Source organism: Balaenoptera physalus, assembly GCF_965194825.1.
Source record: "Balaenoptera physalus genome assembly, chromosome: 2".
Taxonomy (NCBI): domain Eukaryota; kingdom Metazoa; phylum Chordata; class Mammalia; order Artiodactyla; family Balaenopteridae; genus Balaenoptera; species Balaenoptera physalus.
Genome location: NC_138883.1, coordinates 112,010,346 through 112,033,266, shown reverse-complemented (window position 1 = coordinate 112,033,266; position 22,921 = coordinate 112,010,346). Strand labels below are relative to the sequence as shown.

Here is a 22,921-nt window from a genome sequence, read left to right as displayed (position 1 = left end):
ATTATTAAGCCTCAAATAAATATTTCTTTACCACAAGACTCCTGTGAATTAAAAAAGATTCCTCTGCATGGGTGGGCAAATTTTTTCTTAAAGGGCCAGAGAGTAAAAATTTTAGGTTGTCTCGGTCTATTTTTATAGCTGGAAAGTAGCATAAACAATATGGAAACAAATGGGTGAAGCTGTGTTCCAATGAAACTTGACTTACAAAAACAGGTGGTTCACCCTCAGGCAGCGATTTGTGGACCCCTGCTCCATTGTTAAATAAAGGCAATTATGAAAAACATTTAGGTTTTTTTTCACCACATGTTTTTATTTTGGATAACATAACCCAGCTTCAAAAGATGCGAACATTAGAACTTTCTTGCTACTCCCATCTGCTCTTCCTCACCTCCCAATTTTGTATTATATTATTTTTACATTGTCCAGATTTATAATATTCACATTCTGTTTTGAAACCATCATTGCTATGATTGTTTAGTATTAGTTCTACATGTGAATGGATCCAGTGCTCATCAACAGTCCTTCTGTCAGGGCTTCTTTATGCTTGAGTTCTTTATTTTGGTGGATTATTAAATTGCCTGGCTTTGGTTATCAAGCAGTTCTTTCCAACAAGTGTTCATGGGTATTTTACTTCCCTGAGCCTTTATACTTGAATTACACGCGGGGCCATCCTTTCTTAAAACTCTGTAGACTACACCATTGTCTTCCACAATGAATATAATGACATTGGTTGCCAGCCTGATTTTTTACCCCTTGTTGGTGATTTTTCTTTCTGCTTGGATGTCTGAAGCATTCTCTGTCTTTCATGTTCAAGTGTTTAACTAGGAAATACCTTTATGTTAAATACTCTAAATCAAAATTTCCTGGGATTCAATGTTTTCTTTCCACCTGCAGATTCAATTCTTTCTTCACTTCCGGAATGTGCTCTTATATTACAGCATTAGATACATCTTCTCTTTCATTTGCTGAGTTCTCTCTATGAGGGACATCAAGTGTCCTTAAATGTTGGCTCATCTTTATCTTTCATAGTGTGGTTCCTAACTATTCGTTCTCTCCTGGTTCCTTTTAGAATAGAGCACTGAGTTTTAGCTGAGCACATGGCTATCCAGTTAAAGACCACATTTCCCAGTGTCCCCTGTGGCTAAATGGGGACATGAAGCCAATAAGATGTGGCAGAAGTGATATGTGTAACCTCTGTGGCATCTCCTTAGAGCTCTTGCCCTGGACTATTTTTATCCTTCCTACAGACTGAAACATGGGTGTGTAAAGGAGCCAGCTTCAACCATTGAAATGAGAATGTCCTATAACCACAGGAATGAGGAGGTGATGGAGCATCAGGATAGAAGGAACCATATTTTGGATGACCTCCTGGAGGAGATCCTGCCGGACTTGGACTTCTTACCTGTGGACTCTTTTGTGAGTGAGAAGAAACTAATTTATTTAAGGCATTAGATTTTTGGATTTCTTTGTTACAGCAGCTTAGCTGGTAACAAACTAATATGCATATCTGTTAACTTCTAATTAACTTCCTTTATTTTTTCCTCTGCATTTACTGTGCTTACAGTCTTTTCTCCATGTCAGTATTTCAGTATTCAGCAGTATCTGTTCTGTTCTTTCTATTTATAGTTTACTTATTAGTTCCATAAAGTATTTTGGTGTTCAATTTATTTCCTTATGTCTGCAACCTCCCTTTTTATCTCATTCTGCTATTTTATCATCTCATGGTTGAGCTCTAGTTTTACTTAATTTATGCTCCTATCAAGCTGTGCTATAATGCGAAGAAATTGTGAGAAAATTCCTTCTGTTCCTTGAGTTATGTTTTTTCCTAGATTAGGCTTTGTCTTTTGTAGCCCATGATTCTCCCTCCCTCCTCGGCTCTTTTTCTTTTGTTAGCTGTGGGTGAAATACTGACATGTATGTAATAGATCATTAGTGACTGTGTCATTTCTTTTCCCCTTGTACATACTTGGGCAGCTATGTACAGACATTCTACTTGCTCTGATATAGTATCTCCTCCCCCATTGTCTGGTATCAATGTGTTTTCTCTCCCAACATCTGAAAACTGGGTATTCTGGATTTTCTCCACCTTTCTGTGACCTGAGGGCTTAGGTGGGGGAAGCCTCTGTTTTAGGACATACGCGGTTTTTGTTAAAATATGTAGACGCTCCTCCCTCTCCTGAGATTTTGATGAACATATTGTATCAGGGTTTGCTCTACCCAATTGAGGATGAAACCATCCCTCCCTACCGCCACCCCCAGGGCTTTGGAACATTTTGGTGGAATCCTGAAGTAGTTACTTCTTTCAGGAAGAATCAGACACATTATTTACTTTAATTTCACTTGTTTCTTCCAAGTTCCCTTGTCAGAAGAGAAAAAAGATAAGAATGCCTGCTTGATTGTCTTCTCTCCAAATTTTGTAGTATTTCTGAGAATCCCAATATTTTGAGAATTTACCAGTAGTATTTCTAAGGACTGGGGAGGGGTTAGGCTTGGAGCTGTGCTGCACCCTCTACTCTGCTCCAGAATCTCCTGCTTGGTGAATTTAAGAAATTGTGCACAACCTTCACGGCCATATTCAGCAACCCTATCCTGGCACTCCTCCTCATCTGTTGGATGGGGAAACTAAAAATCAGAAAGGGAGAATGGCTGGAGCACATGTCTAATCTGCCTTTTAGTTCAGAAGCACAACTAAAATGCATGTCACTGTTTCATGGCCCAGTGCTTTTAATACATTTTCTTGCTTCCTGAGTTCTTGAAACTTTAGAGCAAAACACAGCTCAGGTCATCAGCTTTACTACATCCTCACAGTAAAGCTCTACCACTCCGTGTCCTATCTCACTCCTTTCCAAGTGCCATTTAACTTAGATACAGTAGGAGTCTCACTTTCTCTCAGACTAAGGATTACCAGTATTCTTCGAGCCTGGAGAGGCTTCTGTAGCAGAAAAGCAAGAACCCTGAGCTTGGAGCACTGGATTTGAGTCCCAGCTCTGCCATTTAATTAGCAATGTACGGGCGGGGGTGGGAGGGGGGTAAGTTATTTATCTTCTCTGAGTCTCAGTTCTATCTTCTGTAAAATAGGGATATTCTTATCTACAGGGCAGCTGAATTTTATGTAAAGGATTTGTTCCTGGAGGCATTTCATAATTGTAAACCACGTAATTCAAGACAGCTAGACAAAGAATGGCAGATATGGCAAAGACTGCTGGTGGACCTTCAGTGTGCTACTTAGCCAGAAACTACATTTCCCAGGCCCTCTGGTAGCTTCCTGTGTCTTTGTGACAAGTTCTGGCCAGCAGTATAGGAATTGTAGTGATTCGACCAGTTGGAATACAGACAAGATGGTGGGAGTGTAGCAGCCATCTTAGATCACAAGATAGAAAATGGCCTGTTCAGGAGGACAGAGCAGTAAAATGGTAAGTGTGTGGGTACCTGGCATTGTAGAGCTGCCGTGTCAGCCATAAACTGCTTTGCTCAAACTGTGACATGAGAAAACATTAATTATTGTCGCATTTAATCTACTGGGTTTTTAAAATATAAATTTATTTATTTATTTATTTTTGGCTGCGTTGGGTCTTTGTTGCTGTGCGCGGGCTTTCTCTAGTTGCAGCGAGCGGGGGCTACTCTTCCTTGCGGTGCGCGGGCTTCTCATTGCAGTGGCTTCTCTTGTTGTGGAGCACGGGCTCTAGGCATGCGGGCTTCAGTAGTTGTGGCATGCGGGCTCAGTAGTTGTGGAGCACAGGCTTAGTTGCTCCAGGGCATGTGGGATGTTCCCAGACCAGGGCTCAAACCCATGTCCCCTACACTGGCAGGCAGACTCCCAACCACTGCGCCATCAGGGAAGTCCCTAATCTACTGTTATGTGTTACACTTGCTAAACTCATATTCTAAATTACACAGGATATTTTTATTTACTCAAGTGGTGCCTTCCTGTGGAAACTTAAGCTTAAATATATTTTAAATTCACTCAGATTGATCCAGCTTTGAAAGAAAATGAAATTTTTTTTTTTTTAAATTGGGGGGCATTTGAATTATTTCAAACTTTGTGTATAAAGCAAGAATTATTTTACATCATGGTATTTCAAGTTTATGTAATTCAATTTAACATAAAATTCATCATCACTGACCTTCCATAAGGCCATTGTGAGGAATTAATGTGTTAATATATGGAGATACACACCATAAACTTTTTTTCATACCAGAAACTGGGTTTTATTTTTGTTTCACATAAACATTTTATTGTAGTATAACTTTTTTTTAAAGGCACAAATCATAAAGTCATCAACTGATAAATTTTTACAAAGTGGACGCTGTGGGTCACCAGCCTCCAGGACAAGAGGTGCAGCATTACAAGCAGCCCAGGGGCCCCTCTCTTCCTCTCCCAGTCACTACCATAACCCAAAGGTAACCACTATTCTGAATTCTATTATCAGCTATTATTTTTCCGTTTGTGAACTTTACATGAATGGATTATTACAGTATGTATTCTTTTGTATCTGGCTTTTTTCTTTTAAAATTGGTGTGAGGTTTACCCATATTTTTATATATAGCAGTATGTTCATACTATGGACTTTTAAATATTGATTTTGAGTTATAAATTATATTTATAGCTATAACCATTAAGACTTGAGCCTCCAACCTTCCACTTTTTTTGCATTGCTTATGATGTTCCTTCTGGAATATTCTCTCTCTTTTTCTCAACTCTGGCTACTAAATTCCTGTCACCTTTTAACAACTGGCTTAAAGGTAACGTCCTCTAGGAAATTACCTCTGATCTCTTCCTCCTCTGAGTTCCTATAGCTTTTCTTTGTACTTTGCTTATTACATTTACAACCTATATTTTAGGTATTTGTATAGTACCCTGGTGGCATTACATAATCCAGAACTCATTTAATTCTGTCTTATTTTCTCATCTGAAGAAGAAATAGAGCCAGAAAAGTTTTTAAAAATATAACCACTTAAGACTTATTGGGAAGAAGCAATTAACATAACCATATTAATAGCAAATATTTTTCATTTTGATAAAGATAGTATTATACAATGGCAAGACTAAAAAATGACCTAGTTACAACTGTGATAATGATAGAGTAGCTTATTACAGACGAATCCTCCTGAAGATAACAATTATAAATTCTGGATAAAATATTTTTTAAAAACCCAACTATTTGAAGGTACTGAGATAAATTGAAAACAGGCAGAAGCTAGAAGGGAGTTGATGTTGAAAGAAGGGTAACAGTTGAGATTTATGTGTGTGTGACTTTGGTCCGAAAGTACTTCTCAGTCCATGAGATGCAAAGTGGCTATAATTTAAGAAGAAAGGCACAGTCTTACTGGCTAAGGAAGTAAGAGGATGAAGTTTAGGGCTGTCATAAAGGCTGAAAATGAAGGGGAATCCCAGAAAGGAGGAAGTTGCAAGGCAGGGATCCATAATTTGCAAATAAATGGCATGCAAATCCTTGGCTGACCTTTGAGCTACACATATATGGAAGAGATTCTGAGAAGCCCAGCAAAGATGCAACAGTTAACAATTTGAAAAAAACTGAGCAGAGATTCCAGCTGCTACCCACCAAGGGCAGAGTTTGGAATTTGAGTCTTGCCAAATTAATTGCCTGCTTGAACAAGAATTAACACATTCTAGAGCATGGTGACAGAATTCAGAGTCTATGCAACACATTATTTATAATGTCCTCAATGGTAAAAAGTTACTATATATGCTAAGAAATAGGAAAATATTATCCACACAAGAGAAATAGTCATCAATAGAAACAGACCGTGGAGGTGATGAACCAGTTTACTGCATAGACTGTGGTGATGGTTTCACCACACTCATCAAGTTGTATACACTAAATATGTACAGATTTTGTATGTCAATCATGCCTTAATAAATTAGTTTCTAAAAAAAGAAAGATATCAAGATAATCCAGAGAGTAGAATTAGCAGATAAGGACTTTAAAGCTGTTATTACACATATTTTAAAAACCTTAAAGAAAAATATTATCATAATGAATTAACAGATGGAAAATCTTGGTTGAAAAATGAAAACTGTAAAAAAAGAACTAAATGGAAATTTTAGAACTGAAAAGTAAAACGTCTGAAATGAAAAGCTCGTTGGGTAGGCTTGACAGCAGATTGGAGTGAGCAAAAGAAAAGGTCATGAACTTGAAGAGAGATCAATAGATGTTATCTAATCTAAAGAACAAAAAGAAAAAAATATTTAAAAAAAGAATAGATCCTCAGTGACCTGTGAACAATATCATGTTGTATATTTTGTATGTAATTGAAGTCCCAGAAAGAGAGGAGAAAGAGAAATGTAGAGAAAAATATTAAAGAAATAATGGCCAAAATGTTCCCCAATTTTCTGGAAAACATAAACTTATAGATCCTAGAAGCTCAATGAATCTCAAGGAGGATAAAGACAAAGAAAACTGCACATGGACACATCATGATCAAACCCCTGGAGAACAAAGACAGAGAAAAACTTGAAAGTAGCCAGCAAAGAAAGAAAGGAAAAAAGACGCATTATATACAGGGAATCAATGATCTGAATGATTACTAACTTCTCATCAGAAACAATGGAACTTTAAAGCATTAATTAAAAAAACCCAAAACCTGGCAACTCAAAATTCTCTATAAAGACAATATAAAGACTTTTTTTTTGATAAAAGAAGACACATAAGCAGTATGTGTTACAAGAAATGCTTAAAAGAAGTTTTTTAGGCTGACAGAAAATGATGCAAAATGGAAACTCAGAACTCTATAGTAAATATAAAAGACTATATATTTTTCTCCTCTTAATTTCTCTTAAAGACAATTGACTGTTTAAGGCAAAAAATTATAACATATTGTGCAGTTTACAATACATGTAAATTACATGACAACAAAAGCACAAAGAATTGAGAGGTAAATAGAATTCTATAGTTTGCAAGTTCCTTACATTGTATGTGAACTGGTGCAATATTAACTCCAAGGAAACTCTAATAAAGTTAAGGATGCATATTGTAATCCCTAGGGCAACCACTAAAAATAATACAAAGAGGTATAGCCTAAAAGCCAATAAAACAGAATATTAAAATTTTTTTTATAAAAAAATCACACAATCCTAAGTCAGGCAGGAAACAAAGGGACAAAAAAGAGTTGGAAAAAATAGAAAACAAGTAGAAAAATGGTCATTCTAAATCAAATCATGTCAATACTTACATTAAATGGAAATGGACTAACCATTAATTAAAAAGCAGAGGTTAGCAGGCTGGATTTTCAAAACAAGATACAACTATAAGCTATCTATAAGAGATGGATTTTAGTTTTAAAGACACAGATTGAAGTAATAACAACAAAAAAGAGATTTATATATCATGTAAACAGTAAGCAAAAGAAGGAGTGGCTATATTAATATCAAAGTAGACTTTAAGACAAGGAGTATTATCAAAGAGAAAGAGGGGTAAAAAGCTCAATTAGTTGAGAAAACATAAAAATCATAAACATGTATGCCTCTAATAACATTAACACAAAAAAATGGAATAAAAATGATTAAAACTAAAGAAAGAAATAGACAAATCTTTGCTTAGAGTTGAAGATTTTTAAATTCCTCCCTCAGTACTTTGTAGAACAAACAGATTTTAAGAATCATTAAGAATATAGAAGATCTTGGGAATCCCCTGGTGGTCCAGTGGTAGGACTCCACGCTCTCACTGCTGAGGGCCTGGGTTCAGTCCCTGGTTGGGGAACTAAGATCCCACAAGCCACGTGGCACAACCAAAAAAAAAAAAAAAATAAGGTCTGATCAACATGGGTTTGATTACAGAAACTAAGTATTCTCTAAATAATGAAAAAAATATATAGAAAATCTGAGTATCACCAATAGCCACCCTGACCTAACTTATATTTATAGACCACTACAACCAACAATGGTGAGATATACATTCTTTTCAAGTATACATGAAACATTCACCAAAATAAATTATATCCTGAGCCACAAAATAAGTCTCAATCAATTTCAAAATATTTGAATCTTATAGAGTATATTCTTTGTCACCAGTGGAATTAAATTAGAATTCAGTAAGAATGAGAAAACTGGGGCTTCCCTGGTGGCACAGTGGTTAAGAATCCACCTGCCAATGCAGGGGTCACGGGTTCGAGTCGGGGAAGATCCCACATGCCACGGAGCAACTAAGCCCGTACTCCACAACTACTGACCTGTGCTCTAGAGCCTGCGAGCCACAACTACTGAAGCCCGCACACCTAGAGCCCATGCTCCATAACAAGAGAAGCCACCGCAATGAGAAGCCTGTGCACTGCAAGGAAGAGTAGCCCCCACTCGCCACGACTAGAGAAAGCCCACGTGCAGCAATGAAGACCCAACGCAGCCAAAAATAAAATAAATTAATTAATTTAAAAAAAATGAGAAAACTAAAAATAAAAAAAATCCCCAAATATGTAGAAATTTAACAACACACTCACAAGTCAAAGAAAAAAATCATTAGAGAAATTTTGAACTGAATGATCATGAAAATGCAACATATCAAAATTTGTGAGATGCAGCTAAAAAAACTGCTTAGAGGAAAACTTATCAGTCTAAATGCTTATTTTAGAAAATAAGAAAGGTCTAAAATCAATGATCTAAGATTCTACCTTAAAAAGTTTAAAAAAAGAGTAAAATAAACTAAGTAAAAGGAAGAGAATAAAAAAGATAAGAGGAGAAATACATGAAATGGAAAACAAATAACAGAGAAAATCAACAAAGCCTAAAGTGATTCTTAGAAAAGATTAATAAAATTGATAAACCCCAGCAAGAATGATCAAGAAAAAGAGAAAGCATCAAATACCAATATCAGAAATAAGGAAGAAAGAGAGAAAAGAGAACAAGAGAGAAAGGAAGAGAAAAAGAAAAAAAGAAGAAGGGAGGGAGGGAGGGAGGAAGAGAAAAGGCACATACAGGGTCACTGTTCTCAGAACTGGAAAGGGTCTTAGGATGATAAAAGGGTAGTTAGTGGCAGAAGTGACCCTGGGATTGTGAACAGACTCAAAGAATGTGGTGAGTAGAGATGACCATGGAGGAGATGCCAAAAGAAATATTATTTGGAACACACAGAAGTCTGAGGTACAAACATCTGCACACCTCACAGGCCCTGAACAGTACATCACATTAAAAAAAAAAGTGGAGTTTGTTATGATGCCCCAAAGCCCCCAAGAAAATATTAAATCCCAGTAAAATGTGAATAAAGAAGGAAAAATATGTAATGGTGTCTAAAAATTTTTCCATTAAAAATAGTTAAAATAAAATCCAGCCCTTAAGCAAAATTTCTCAAAGTTTGTTCCTTTGAATATGGTTCTATAGCTATTCTGCAAAGAGGGTTCTGAGGAAATTTTGCTCACATTGCTAATGGCATTGGCCACTCTCCTCCTAAAGATTCTTAATGTACATCAGCATGTTAGTGACTGCAGCTGGCCTGGCCTAGTTGTATGAAAGTCAGCTTGTCTCTCTTTAACCTCATGGTCACCACTTTTACAGGACCACAAAGCCCTCCTTCCATGGAATACCTATTAACATTCCAAGGAACCAGTATTCTTTGGAATACATATTGGAAAAAACTGATCAAAGGATTAAAACATAGCTAACAACAGTACTTGCTGTAATTTGTTACTATTAGACCATTCTGCAAAGTTAAAACATAAGTGATAACTTGATTTTACATGAAACTTTTCTTTGAAGCAACTTGAAACATAATGGACTCAGGATTTTCTGATAGATTCAGACTGACAAAAATCTAACTATTTTTGGTTCTATTTTGTCTCTCTATATTTAGTAGCATTAAGTGTAGCATTCCAATAGAAATTTTTAAAAACTGGAAGAGTAATCACTCCAGATTGAAAAAAATCTAGAAAAGTGAAAGAATAATAAAGTAGTGGCATTTCACCTGCATGTTTATTACATCTCATACAAGAAAAAAAAGAAGTTTGGGTTACTTATGCTTGTGATCTTTGCATATTGGTGAATATTAATACCACACCATCACTCAAACATTGTCACAAGACATGGAGAGGAAAGCAACAGGAATACCTCTGCCTTCTATATAATTTTTCTTATGTAAACCTAGGGCTATGTATTACAAATTGATGCTTACAGTCTACCGTCTCACCCTTTACTAGCGACTACATGAGAGGAAATGAGTTTAAACGGTAGTCCTTTCCGTTAAGATCTAAGAAAGTCTTTGTGAGTAGTTTATCGTTTTTTATAATTATTTTTGCTATTGATATTTATTCCCTTATAATATAGAACAGTGTGTCAGTCTCTAGGCATTCTTGTTTAAATACTGGCTAGGGTCACAAGTGAAATGAAGTTTGGTCCTCATTTACCTCATACCAGCAGTTGGGTTGGCACGCAACTGCAGAACTGCTGGGGCTTTTTATTTAATTTGGCATCCCTTCCTGAGCAGTACTGAGACTTTTACTTCAATGCCTCCACTGGGCTTTGCCATAATTTCTATGTTGTATCAGTAAAGTCTGCAGAAGAGATGCCTAAGCAAACCTGAAAGCAGGCTAGGAATGCTTCTAGTTCAGGTGTTTTTAAGTCAATGAAGGAATTGACTCCCAAATACAAATTAAGTCCATTAAAAATTACAACATTATTCATTTAGTAAAAAATCTGATTTTTAAAGTGTATTAGATCAGCTTAATACCATGTGTGTGTGTTAAAAGTTTGTCCTTTTTGCACATATTCTCTTGGAATAATTTTCCTAGACTCCGAATCAGACTGTCAAGAAAATACATGTCTAAATTTTGAGTTAGCCACATGTTAATTACATGACTTGGTCATATATCTTAACCTGTACAATCCTGAGAGTATTATGGGAATAATGATCTCTCTGACATGCTCTGAGTATGCAGTGATAACACATAAAAGTCACTAGGACAGGGTCAGGTATATAATAGGTCATCAATAAATGCTTCGTTAAATGTATTAATGGAAGATGAAGACATCAGTGCCTTCTGTGAATTTTACTTCCACAGTCAGAAGAGAAAACAGCTTCACCTGGTCTGCTTTTCTATTTTAAATGTCCTATGTTAATGGGCATAAATGGAAAGGAAGGGAGCCAAAGGAAAGAGATTTTGAGCGGAATCAGAATTATGGATTGTCAGAACTGGATGATATCTTAGAGATGATTTGATCCAGTGCCCTAAGTTTACAAATGAGCAAACTAAGTCCCAAAGAGTATAAGTGATTTGCCCAAAAATCACAGAGAAGTTAGTGACAAATCCAGGACTGGAGCCCAATGTAAACAGGGACGTTTCTTGTAATGAGGATTGTTAATACTGTATGAGGCCAACAGTGTTTTTAAAAATCTTCCTTTTCATCAAAAAGTCTACAAATAAAAAATGCTGGAGAGGGTATGGAGAAAAGGGAACCCTCCTACACTGTTGGGGGGAATGTAAATTGGTGCAGCCACTATGGAGAACAGTATGGAGGTTCCTTAAAAAACTAAAAACAGAGTTACCATATGATCCGGCAATCCCACTCCTGGGTGTATATCCAGAGGAAACCCTAATTTGTTAAGATACATGTACCCCAATGTTCATAGCAGCACTAGTTACAATAGCCAAGACATGGAAGCAACCTAAGTGTCCATCAAAAGATGAATGCATAAAGAAGATGTGGTATACACACACACACACACACACACACATATACAATGGCATATTACTCAGCCATAAAAAAGAATGAAATAATGCCATTTGCAACAACATGCATGGACCTAGAGATTATCATACTAAATGATAAGTTAGACAGAGAAAGACAAATATCATATTATATCACTTGTATGTGGAATCTAAAAAAATGGTACAAATGAATTTATTTACAAAACAGAAACAGAATAGACATAGAAAACAAACTGGTTACCAAAGGGGGAAGGTGTGGGGAAAGATAGATTAGGAGCTTGTGATTAACAGATACATACTACTTTATATAAAATAGATAACTAACAAGGACCTACTGTATAGTACAGGGAAGTATACTCAATATTTTGTAATAACCTATAAGGGAAAAGAATCTGAAAAAGAATATATATATATATAACTGAATCACTTTTCTGTACACCAGAAACTAACACAACATTATAAATCAACTATACTTCAATTAAAAAAAAAAATCTTCCAGGACTTCCCTGGCGGTCCAGTGGTTAGGACTCCGAGCTTCCATTGCAGGGGGCATGGATTCGAGCCCTAGTCGGGGAGCTAAGATCCCACATGCCGCATGACAATCTTCCTTCAACTAACTTGAAAAATAGTTCTCTTTTATGGTTTTTTTTTTTTCTTTTTTAACATTTTATTTAATCCATCAGGAGTTTTCTTTTGTATAGAATGTAAGGCTAGAATTAACTTAATGCTTTTTCCCCAAATATTTAGCCAAATGACTCAGCACTATTTATCTAACAGGTCCTCCCTTTCCTACTGACTTAGTGTCACCTTTATTACACTTTCAGTTATTTTTTATACTAAAGTCAATATCTATGCTCATTTCTTTTATTCCGTTAATTAATCTTTCTGTTAATTTTTGTGCCCAGAGGATGCTATTATAACTGTTGTAAGTTTTTTAATTATTATTTTTTCTTAATTTTAATTTTATATTGGCCTATAGTTGTTCAACAATGTTGTGTTAGTTTCAGGTGTACAGCAAAGTTATTCAGTTATACATATACATATATCTATTCTTTTTCAAGTTCTTTTCCCATTTAGGTTATTACAGAATACTGAGCAGAGTTCCCTGTGCTATACAGTAGGTCCTTGTTGGTTATCTATTTTAAATATAGCAGTGTGTATATGTCAATTCCAAACTCCCAATCTATAATTGTTGTAATTATATCATATGTTTTAATAAGAAGTATGGAAAGTTCACCTTCATTAATCTTCTTTAGGGGAAAAAAATGAAGTCTTTGGCCATTTATTTTTTAAGATGATGAACACTGGCAAGTTGAAAAGAATTAATATTCCATGCAAACCAAATAAAACCCATAAGAATTTTGAATGGAATTACATTAGATATAAAGATTAATTTGTAAAGAACTAGCGTTTTTATTATAATCGTTTTTCCTTTTCAGGAGTATGATATATCTTTTTATTTATTCAACTGTTCTTTGACATCGCTCAGTAAATTCATGTAAAGACTTTAAAGCATGCAACGATAATCTAGGAATGAGAAAATTAATTCTACCTGAAGAGATCTGGGAAGACATTTTTATGGCCCGAAAGAGGAAAGCTCTACAAATGTAGTCAAATGAGGTACATGGTATTTCATTACTTAACTTGACATAGCCTAACTCAATTATACAGTTCCTTAAGAACTTGTCACTCAAAGTCATTAACCACATACACACATCAAGAGTAAATTTTCATTGGATTCTGACCAGATCGGGCACTATGCTTAATGTTGGAAATATGGTCCCTGCCCTCAAAGGGGTTTACAATCTAGTTGGGGGGAGTTTCCATGCTAAAAGTACCAGCTCTAGAGAGTAGATCTTAAATGTTCTTACCACACACACACTCACACAAAAGGTAATTATATGAGGTGATAGAAGTGTTAACTAACCTTATTGTCATAATCATTAAATACATAATCATGTATCTAATCATCACATTGTACACCTTAAATTTACACAATATTATATGTCAATTATATTTCAATACAGCTAGGGAAAAAAAGTACCAGCTCCTCTTATTGTTCTAATCCTTGTGTTAATGTAGCTTCTCACTAAGTGGTTTGATCTTTTACTTCTATTCCCAGATCAAGGTAGAGAAATTTCTCCACAAATTTCTCGGTCATCAAGGAAGTAATTATTGGCAGGGTCCCAGCTCTACCCCTCGGATGCAGGTAAAAATCACCATCCTCAAAGCTACCTGGAGGTGGTATAGAATAAGGATTAAGAATGCCAACTTGGAAGTCAGACTGGCTGAGTTTGAATTATGACCCTTTGACCTTTAGTTGTGTGACTTTGGGTAAGTTATTTAACCACCGTTGCCTCAGTTTCCCCAAATATAAAATGAAAGTAGTAATAGTACTTAACTTGTAGAGTTATTGCGAGGATTACATGAGACAATCCATGTATATTGTGCTTAACACCATGCCCAACACAGAGAAGGACTCAGAAGTGCATTATTTAATGTGCAGTTTCCTGAGCAGGTTATACATTTCAGCTTAGAGGGCAGCTCTGCTTGGTGGCACAGCTCTCCAGGCTAGAACATGGAGGTTCTAGTGGGGGAATTATCCTCCCCTGTAGTAAAATCTAGGTCCTACTCTTGAAACTACTGGTAAATGGAATAATAAACCCAAGACTGTGGAAAGATGGTGACAGGTACTTCCCCTGGAATTTCAATGTTTTCAATTAAATGATAATTCCATAATGAGAAGTTTACACTTTTGAAAATCCTTCACTGAAAGAGTCAATCCTCTTTTCCCCTAAATTGTGGTTATATTGAATGAATCCAGTATTAGGTATCAAGTACATCTTTACATGGATGGAGAAGAGGATGTTGGGACAATAGTTTCTTGGTGGTCAGCTACCTCTCTGGGGTGATTGCCTGTTTTCACTTTACAACTTCTCCTGATAACCTTCCGTAAGGATTGGCCCCTTTAAGTTAGAGGTGGAAGAGGGTATTTTGAAACTCAGAGAAGAGTTTTCTTAGAAACATCTTAAACAAGCTGGTAAGATCCCCTGGCAAACTCATGTGAGATATTAGTACAACTGAACCTAATGACTGGACATTTCTGGGTCTCTCACCAGCAAGGCATGGGGAAAGGAGAATTCTTTTCCTCTTGTGGCTCTGGCGGCTTGGGAAACATGGGGAGATAAGGGAAGCGCAGGGTTTCTCGTCAAGAAATCCCCCAAGAATACTTCTCTTTATGGGCTGGTTCCTTCTCACCTCCTTTCTTATTTTTCTCTTTTTCTTCCATATGCATCCTGTTTCTTCCAGCCAGGGATTCTTTCCTCCTCTGGGTAGTACAATTACTTGGGTAGGAAGTTTAGAGTAGTGACAAGAAGATATGTTCCCCCACCCCTGTCCCCAACTCTGAGTGTGAAACCAGAAAAATAAATAAATGATCAATGTGGCCAGCTCCATGTAGAAGTTGATTTAAAAGACCCAGGCCCCGAATAGGAACGTAGTCTATTTAGTGTCATCAAAGAAACAAGACATCAGCTGAAGGTGAGTTGTCTTTTATACTAGGAAATTAGTAAAGAGGAAGGCATTGGTTAGGAACACAGGCTCTAATATCAGATAGGCCTGGATTTGAATCTGGGCCCTACCACTTACTAATTATAAGACTGGAGCAAGTAACTTAATTTCTCTTAGCCGTAGTTTTTTTTAATCAGTAAGATGGGGTAATATCACTCATTCCACAGGGATAAATGTGGCTGTGGATATAAGCAGCTCGGCACGGTGCAACATAATTCATAGTCAAGTCCAAGCAGATAGTAGCTATTTATTATAAAAAGTTGAATCAGAGAGTCAGAATTTCTCAGTGCCCCTAAAGCACTCGCTTCACAAGGATGTATTCATATCCCTTTGGCAGAAGTAGCTTCACAGATGGATGCATCAGACTATAAATGTGTGATGCTGCTCACCATGAAGATCATCCAACTAATTACCCTTAGTCAGTTTCCCTGTTCACTAAGCAGGCTTCTAACTGGGCTTTCTGTGTAGCTTTGTAATAAGGATACAATATGCTCATCAGATCAGGCTGACTTGAACATTCAGGTCTGTTTGGCCATTATAGCTCTCCTTAGAATAAATAAAGTGGCGTTCCAGTTTGTACATCAGCCTCTTGTGAGTCCAGCTGCACCCAAGAGATTGATCAACTCTGACAAAATCAATCTCTAATCCTACAAAGTCGAGTGTTATACCCTGAGCTGCACCAAAGTAATAGCACTTCAGGGGGGCTCTGAGATGCAAATTGCTGACTTGCAAGACAGGTATAGCCTGGAGACTACTTTCTTTGACTACATAGGGTTTTTATTTATTTATTTATTTATTTATTTATTATAAATTTATTTATTTATTTTTGGCTGCGTTGGGTTTTCGTTGCTGCACGCGGGCTTTCTCTAGTTGCTGCGAGCGGGGGGCTACTCTTCGTTGCAGTGCGCGGACTTCTCATTGTGGTGGCTTCTCTTGTTGTGCAGCACAGGCTCTAGGCACACGGCTTCAGTAGTTGTGGCACATGGGCTCAGTAGTTGTGGCTCTTGGGCTCTAGAGCACAGGCTCAGTAGTTGCGGTGCACGGGCTTAGTTGCTCTGCGGCATGTGGGATCTTCCTGGACCAGGGATTGAACCCGTGTCCCCTGCATTGGCAGGTGGATTCTTAACCACTGTGCCACCAGGGAAGTCCCAGCATAGGGTTTTTAAACTCATCTGAGCGAATATTTAAAAATCGGGAGATTTCACCAAAAATGTGAATACAAGTTTCCAGCTTCTTATGAAAACCCAGCCAAAAAATTAGAGCTGAGGCATCTGTTTCCTGTAGGGAGGTCCTGTCTCCTCAGTTCAGAGTCCCAGCTCTTACACCTGGTCATTTCAGTCAGTTATCACCTGCCTGGCCTAAGAGGACTTACTTTTGTGATTCCTATTCTAAATAAGAACACTTTGGAGAGTTTCTTAGGGTTTTTACTCCTTCCAAAAGAGGGGGAAAGTCAGGAAGGAAAAAGCCTATGGAACACCATTTAGTATAAACAGATGATAAATTTGGAAACACACCCATATTTCAGGAAACACTTGGATTAAGATAGTCTCCTGGGCACTTGTTTGCATGAACAGATGGGGCCATAGGGAGTTGGTGAGAGGCTGGCATTGGGGGAGGGGTGCTGAGGCTGGTAATTGACAGAGAGGAAGTGGGTGGTGTGGGGGCAGGAGGGGAAGAGAAGGGCAGCAAGTGTTTGAGAGGAATCGACCACTCCTATTCTTTTTCCTTCTCTCTCCACAACTCTTGTCCCAAACAAAATCTGCTTTTGACCAACGTTGGAGGAAAAGGTAAAACAGGGTGGGGATTAGGGATGGAGTAACCGGTAGAAACCTAGGTAACAGTGGGGTATTCAGCATTAGGGCAGAAAGAGAGCTTAAGAGGAAATAGCCATCCAGCTAGACTGGCCAGCTCTGAGTGGCCATTCATATGAAAGGGACAGAGAGTTGTATGTATAGGGTGAGGTGCTGCCTGTAGAACTCTAATTAGGCAGTTTCATGAACTTCTAACAAGTTCAGCAGATAGCGCTATTCAAGAAATGTTTGTACCCAAAGGGAGAGGAAATAAAGTTTAATACCCAATGAGGAGGGGCTTCCCTGGTGGCACAGCGGTTAAGAATCCGCCTGCTAATGCAGGGGACATGGGTTCGAGCTCTGGTCTGGGAAGATCCCACATGCCATGGAGCAACTAAGCCCGTGCGCCACAACTACTGAGCCTGCGTGCCACAACTACTGAGCCTGCGCTCTACAGCCTGTGCTCTGCAACAAGAGAAGCCACTGCAATGAGAAGCCTGCGCACCGCAACGACGAGTAGCCCCTGCTCGCCACGACTAGAGAAAGCCCGTGCGCAGCAACGAAGACCCAACACAGCCAAAAATAAATAAATAATACCTGAAAAAAAAAAACAAACCAATGAGGACATCAAGGGAGAGAGATTGTTCAGGAGAATTCTCAAGCTGCCCTTCAGTTAAAGCATCTGGAGAAGTGATCTAATCTCAGAAACTGTCTGCCTTAAGCCCTTCTCTTTATGATCTAGACTGAGGTCACACAATTAGATTTCAGTGGCCCATTCAAGGGCACCCATCAATTGGCTCTACACATCGAACCACATCTTTTCGTTTCTTCCTTTATAAAAATTCAACATGATTAGGCAAAACTCTAACCATCCTCCATTACTTTCATTATTCTCCGTCTCTGCCTTTGCTTCTGTTGCTTCCAATGCTTAAAATACATGCCACCTCTGCTTTCAGCCATGTCCATCAGTTCCACTAAGGCCTATCTTAAAGCTTGCCTCCATCCATCAGTTATACTGACCACTACTTTGTCTCCCCTGAGAGACTGGCGGTCCCATAAGGCAGCAAAGGAGGCACTTTAATCTGGGAGTCACACCATTGGGACTGTGGCTGTAATGATGACTCTGAATAAGCCAATTTGTCTTCTCAGCATACAGACGAGGAATCTCAGTCTTTAGAGGCTAAGTGATGTACCTGTGATAACTTGACTTATAGCAGCAGAGGCAGAATTAGCACCCAAGTGCTCTGACTCTTCTCTCAGTCTAGTTCTTTCCACTAACAGTGTGCATGGTTGCTTTCAGACCTCTTAGTTACCAACCATAAACAGATGTATTCAGACTATCATTGAAGATAGAGATGGACATTACAAGACTATATAAATGGAGCATTTTGGTGGCATATCATCCCAACTTTACAGTCTTTACAGATCTCCTCCAAATAAATATCTCCTGGGCTCACATTACACATTCTGATCCAGAAGCTGTGCTTTTAAAGAAAGTATAGGGTGGATCACTCTAGACTGTGGGCACTTACTTCTATTCTACCAAAGAAGTTTTAAAAGGCTAGGAACGTATATTTGAATTCAAGTACAGTTTAAGGTACAATGGGTTAGAATATTGGAGAACACAGCAATAGTATTTATTCATCTCAACTACCTCTCAGTAGATAATTAAACTGGGCCATGATAAAAACAATTCTATTAGGCCCGTTTCTCTTGTGACTAATGCTGTTGTGCTACTTGCTGTAGTATTTTTCCTTCGCTTCATTTTAAACAGAGCACTTACTGTAATATTGCAAGCATTACCACTTTCCTCCTTGCAATAAAAAAAAGCAACAGTAGACAAAAACATGAAGTTTTATATTTTCACTCATGAAGATACAACTCATGAAAATCTGAATGGCAGTCTAGATATAGCCACTTTTTTGGTGGGTTTCCTGCACCATCAACTAAGAAGTGGCTCTTTCATCCATAAAGAATATAGTTTTTAGGATTCTTCTCTGTTCTGATGCACACTTTGCCCCACGCTTGGTGTTTGTGTGTAAGAAAAGATCTATCGCAGAGTGTTCTAACTTTTGCGGGGGGGCGGTGTCATGAACCTCTTTGGCAGTCTGGTGAAAGCTATGGATCCCTTCTGAGAATAATGTTATTATAAATGCATAAAATAATATACACTGGAAACCAATTATATTGAAATACATTTCTATCCGTGGACCCCTTGTGTCTTGAACCTATCATAGCACTGACTCAGGCTCCTCCATCTACCTAATTTTTAGCTTTTCAAAGTGAAATTATAAGGTTAGAAACACAGCCTCTCAGTACGGAATCAAACAAATATCAAAACTCAAGTCCAAAGCCCAAGTCACAAAGCGCAAAGACATTGGATCACATCAGGGAGCAGGGCTAGCTAGTTAGCAGGTGGCTGCTGACCTGGGATGAGTCCAGGGCAATGCAAAGGCTCTCTTCCTGCATCCCCCAAATCCCTCTTCTCCCTGTTCACTCATGCTTGAAATCCCTTAATAGAGTCTAACTCCTTTGGTTTAATTAAATAGAGGATTTACTCTTGTTAAAAAGCAAAAACCCGTGGGAGAGGTAATTCTCTATGCCAAAGATTTTCAAATTTATTTTTAGCAGTAGAATCTATTTTTCAGATGCATTCTTAAATAGAATGCTGATACGTAAATAGATGCAAGTTTTATACAAATTTAGTATGATGTTATATGTTGTATTATATATAAATAAGAATTCATATATATTTATATGTATTCATATATAAATCAACATTGGAAACAGGCTACTTTGATAAAGGCAAATTATGACATCAAGAGCTATAGATAATAGCTGCAATCTTACATCCATCAGAGCATACACCTTATTTCTGTATTATATTTTACCTGCACAAGATGGAGAAAATCCTGACCTAAATAGATAAGTAATTTCTAGCTAACAATTTGTTATGGCACTTATAATCTCAGGATTTTCTTCAATTAAAATGATCCAGAAGTTTGAAGACTAGTAGGAATTTTTTGTTTCACAGTAGAATCACTAATAATATTTAACAACTGTTCATATTACTTAGTAATTAGGGATTAGTTGATGAGTACTTAATTTGGGGAAATTTGACAAGATTAGTAAACCATTTGAATCCTGAATTCCTTACTTAGTTCATAACCTTAGGCAAGTAGCTTAATCTTAGTCTCAGTTTCCTCATGTGTAAAATGATTATGAAAATAGCATCTATTTTATAGGTGTAAAGGTTAAGTAAGATAGTGTACATAAAGCACTTAACACAGTGTCTGGCATACTTGATGAGGGCTATTACTACTGAAGAGTTGAATGACCAAAAGTACTTTTCAAATGTCCCATGTACCATTTTAAGATGTTCATCATGTCCCATTTAAATTTATTTTCAGATATCTCAGCACCTTTCTTTTTCAGATATTCACTCAGTTTCAAAACAGTCTAATTTTGTTTTGCACAATGAGTCCAAAATTTTAAGATGATGTTTCATTGCTGACCTTTTATCTGCAGATGTAAACCAAGTAACATTGCAACCCTGCAATGCCAAATGAAGATCGTATAGCACATTTTGAATCAGATAAGACCCAACCCAAAATTAAAATGAGTGATGAAACAATTTATAATGCTATATTATCATGATGCAACATGCATTATTGTAATTGTACAGTTGACTATTATGCCGTGCCAAACATGTGTACCAGAGAGCTTGCCTGGCTTTTAATGGCTGGGAGCACACAGGTGGTGTATGTAATACTAATACCAGCTAATGTTAATGACATGCTTACCCGGGGCTAGGCACTGCTTTAAGACCTTGACATGTATTAGCTCATTTGATCTTCACTTATTTGTCCTGTGTGATTATTATAGGAGTGTATATGAGCAGATGTGCATTTCAAAATATGACTAGTACACAGATAAACCCTATCTAATTAAAAAACACCCTTATAAGAAATTCAAATGCACACGTGCACACACACACATACACACACATACATGTGTGTGCGTCCATGTGCTCGTGGAGTTAACCAAATAGCACAAATTAATGCATTGATGGTATCTAATGCGTTAAAATTTGGTATCAAACTTAAGTATGTATGTATTGTACTTTATTACACTTCAAATCGCTTAAATATTTATCATAAAAATGAAATATGAATTAAATGCTTGCAGGCTCCCTGAAGCTTATTGGAGCTCTTCATAACAATTTGAAAACCAGAGCATTAAACCTTATTACTCATTTACACTGGAGTGTGAAAGGAGCCAAATCAGATCCTTTTTTGCACACAAAGGTGTGAAAAAGGGAGAAGTATGAGATTTTTAATATTCATTAATTTTTCAGAAAGACAGGAACCTTATTAGGCACCTATTATGTTCCAGGAATGTCAATATATTATCTATAATCCCCATAACACCCTTGCCTAGTAGACACCATTATCCTGATGTTACAAAAGAGGAAACGGAGGACCTGAGATGTTAATTTGCTTACCTCAGGGTACACAACTGGAAAAATGGCAGGTAGGACCCAAACTCTGATCCATTCAATTCCAAACCCTTCCTACCACCCCAGACTGCCTCCCATCTAGCCTCCCCATTTTATAAACCAGGAAAATGAGAACGAGGGAGCTAGAGTAACTGGCCCCTAGAAACAGCTAGTTGGTGGCCAGGCTGTTACAAGAATACAGGAGCAACGATGTTTCCTTAGGTAAACTCCATCAGATGGCCCAGTGGGAGGGTGCCCTGTGCCTGCTGGGAGCCAGCAAAACCACTACTTCACTTCTAGACTTGGCATCAGGTAACATAGCTTCAGTGCAGGGATTGGATGGATGAGACCAATTAGTCCTCTTCTATTATGTGCAAAACACTGCTTGGTGCAGTGGAGGATGTGAAAAACAGACAAACGGTCCAGACAACAAGGTCCCTGTCCTCATATCATTATGGGAAAGAGGGCATCATCACGTGAAATATTAAATAGAATCCCTGGAAGGGACCTCAGTAATACTTTGGTTTTCCCCCTCAACCCCTACAATAATGTAAGTTTTAAATGGCTGTATAAAACATGGCATAATACAATATGTGAAGATTGCCAGTAGTCATAACTAATATTTTCAGAGCCCTTATTTGTACCAGGACCTTTGCTAAGTGCTTTGAATTATCTCATTTAAATCTCAATATAATCCTATGAGATACTCTTATTATGGACGTTGTCCACATGAGGAAATGGAGGCCGTTTTGGGGGAGGTTCCCTTTCTAGTTGAAGTCCACACCAGGCAGTCTGACCCAGAATCATGATGCTCCCAGCTAAAAAGTGGTTGCAGTTTGGCATGGAGTTGGTTTGGGAACGCAGACAGGATCTCAGCACAGAAACTCGGGAAATACAGCATTCTGAAGAAGTCAGAGAATGTATCTGATGAAGGTATGGCCTCTGTTGCCTCTCCCCACTCCCAGATGGGCTTCTGTGAGAGAACCGGACATGAGCCAATGACATTTGCCATATCATTTTCTTCAGCTTTCCCAGCACTCCAAACCAAAGCAGAACTAAAATTCTCAGTAGTGACAACATCCAAAGGCAGTACACCACTTCTACCGCCACCACGTTGGCGGAGTAGGCTGTAGTCAAGAAAAACATGAAAAGTCATTGTTTTCTTGAAAACTCTTTCCAGACAACCTGAAGAGAAAGCTCCCTTTGATGACAGAAACGGGGATGTGGTACATGCCATCACAGTCCTTGGGTAATGACTATGTGTCATAAGTAGGATATGGCATTTCTGAATGACTTTAAAGCTATTTCCTTTTGTTCAACTAATTTAATTTACCAAATGCTCCTGGGGAAAGGGAGGGGGACCAAGATGCTGACTCTGCATTTCCTGAAAAATCAACATTTTCTTTTTAAA

At 37.8% G+C, this 22,921-nt stretch overlaps 1 protein-coding gene and 1 long non-coding RNA gene across 2 annotated transcripts in view; one reads left to right on the top strand and one right to left on the bottom strand.

Annotated features, from left to right (window-relative positions):
* The window catches only part of IQCH (IQ motif containing H), a 221,912-nt gene that overhangs the window by 160,642 nt on the left and 38,349 nt on the right, over window positions 1-22,921 (bottom strand).
* Window positions 739-16,348, top strand: LOC309654335. The gene is made up of 3 exons (XR_014260161.1): window positions 739-1,416; window positions 13,092-13,272; window positions 13,775-16,348. It is a non-coding gene; the product is annotated as an uncharacterized lncRNA (long non-coding RNA).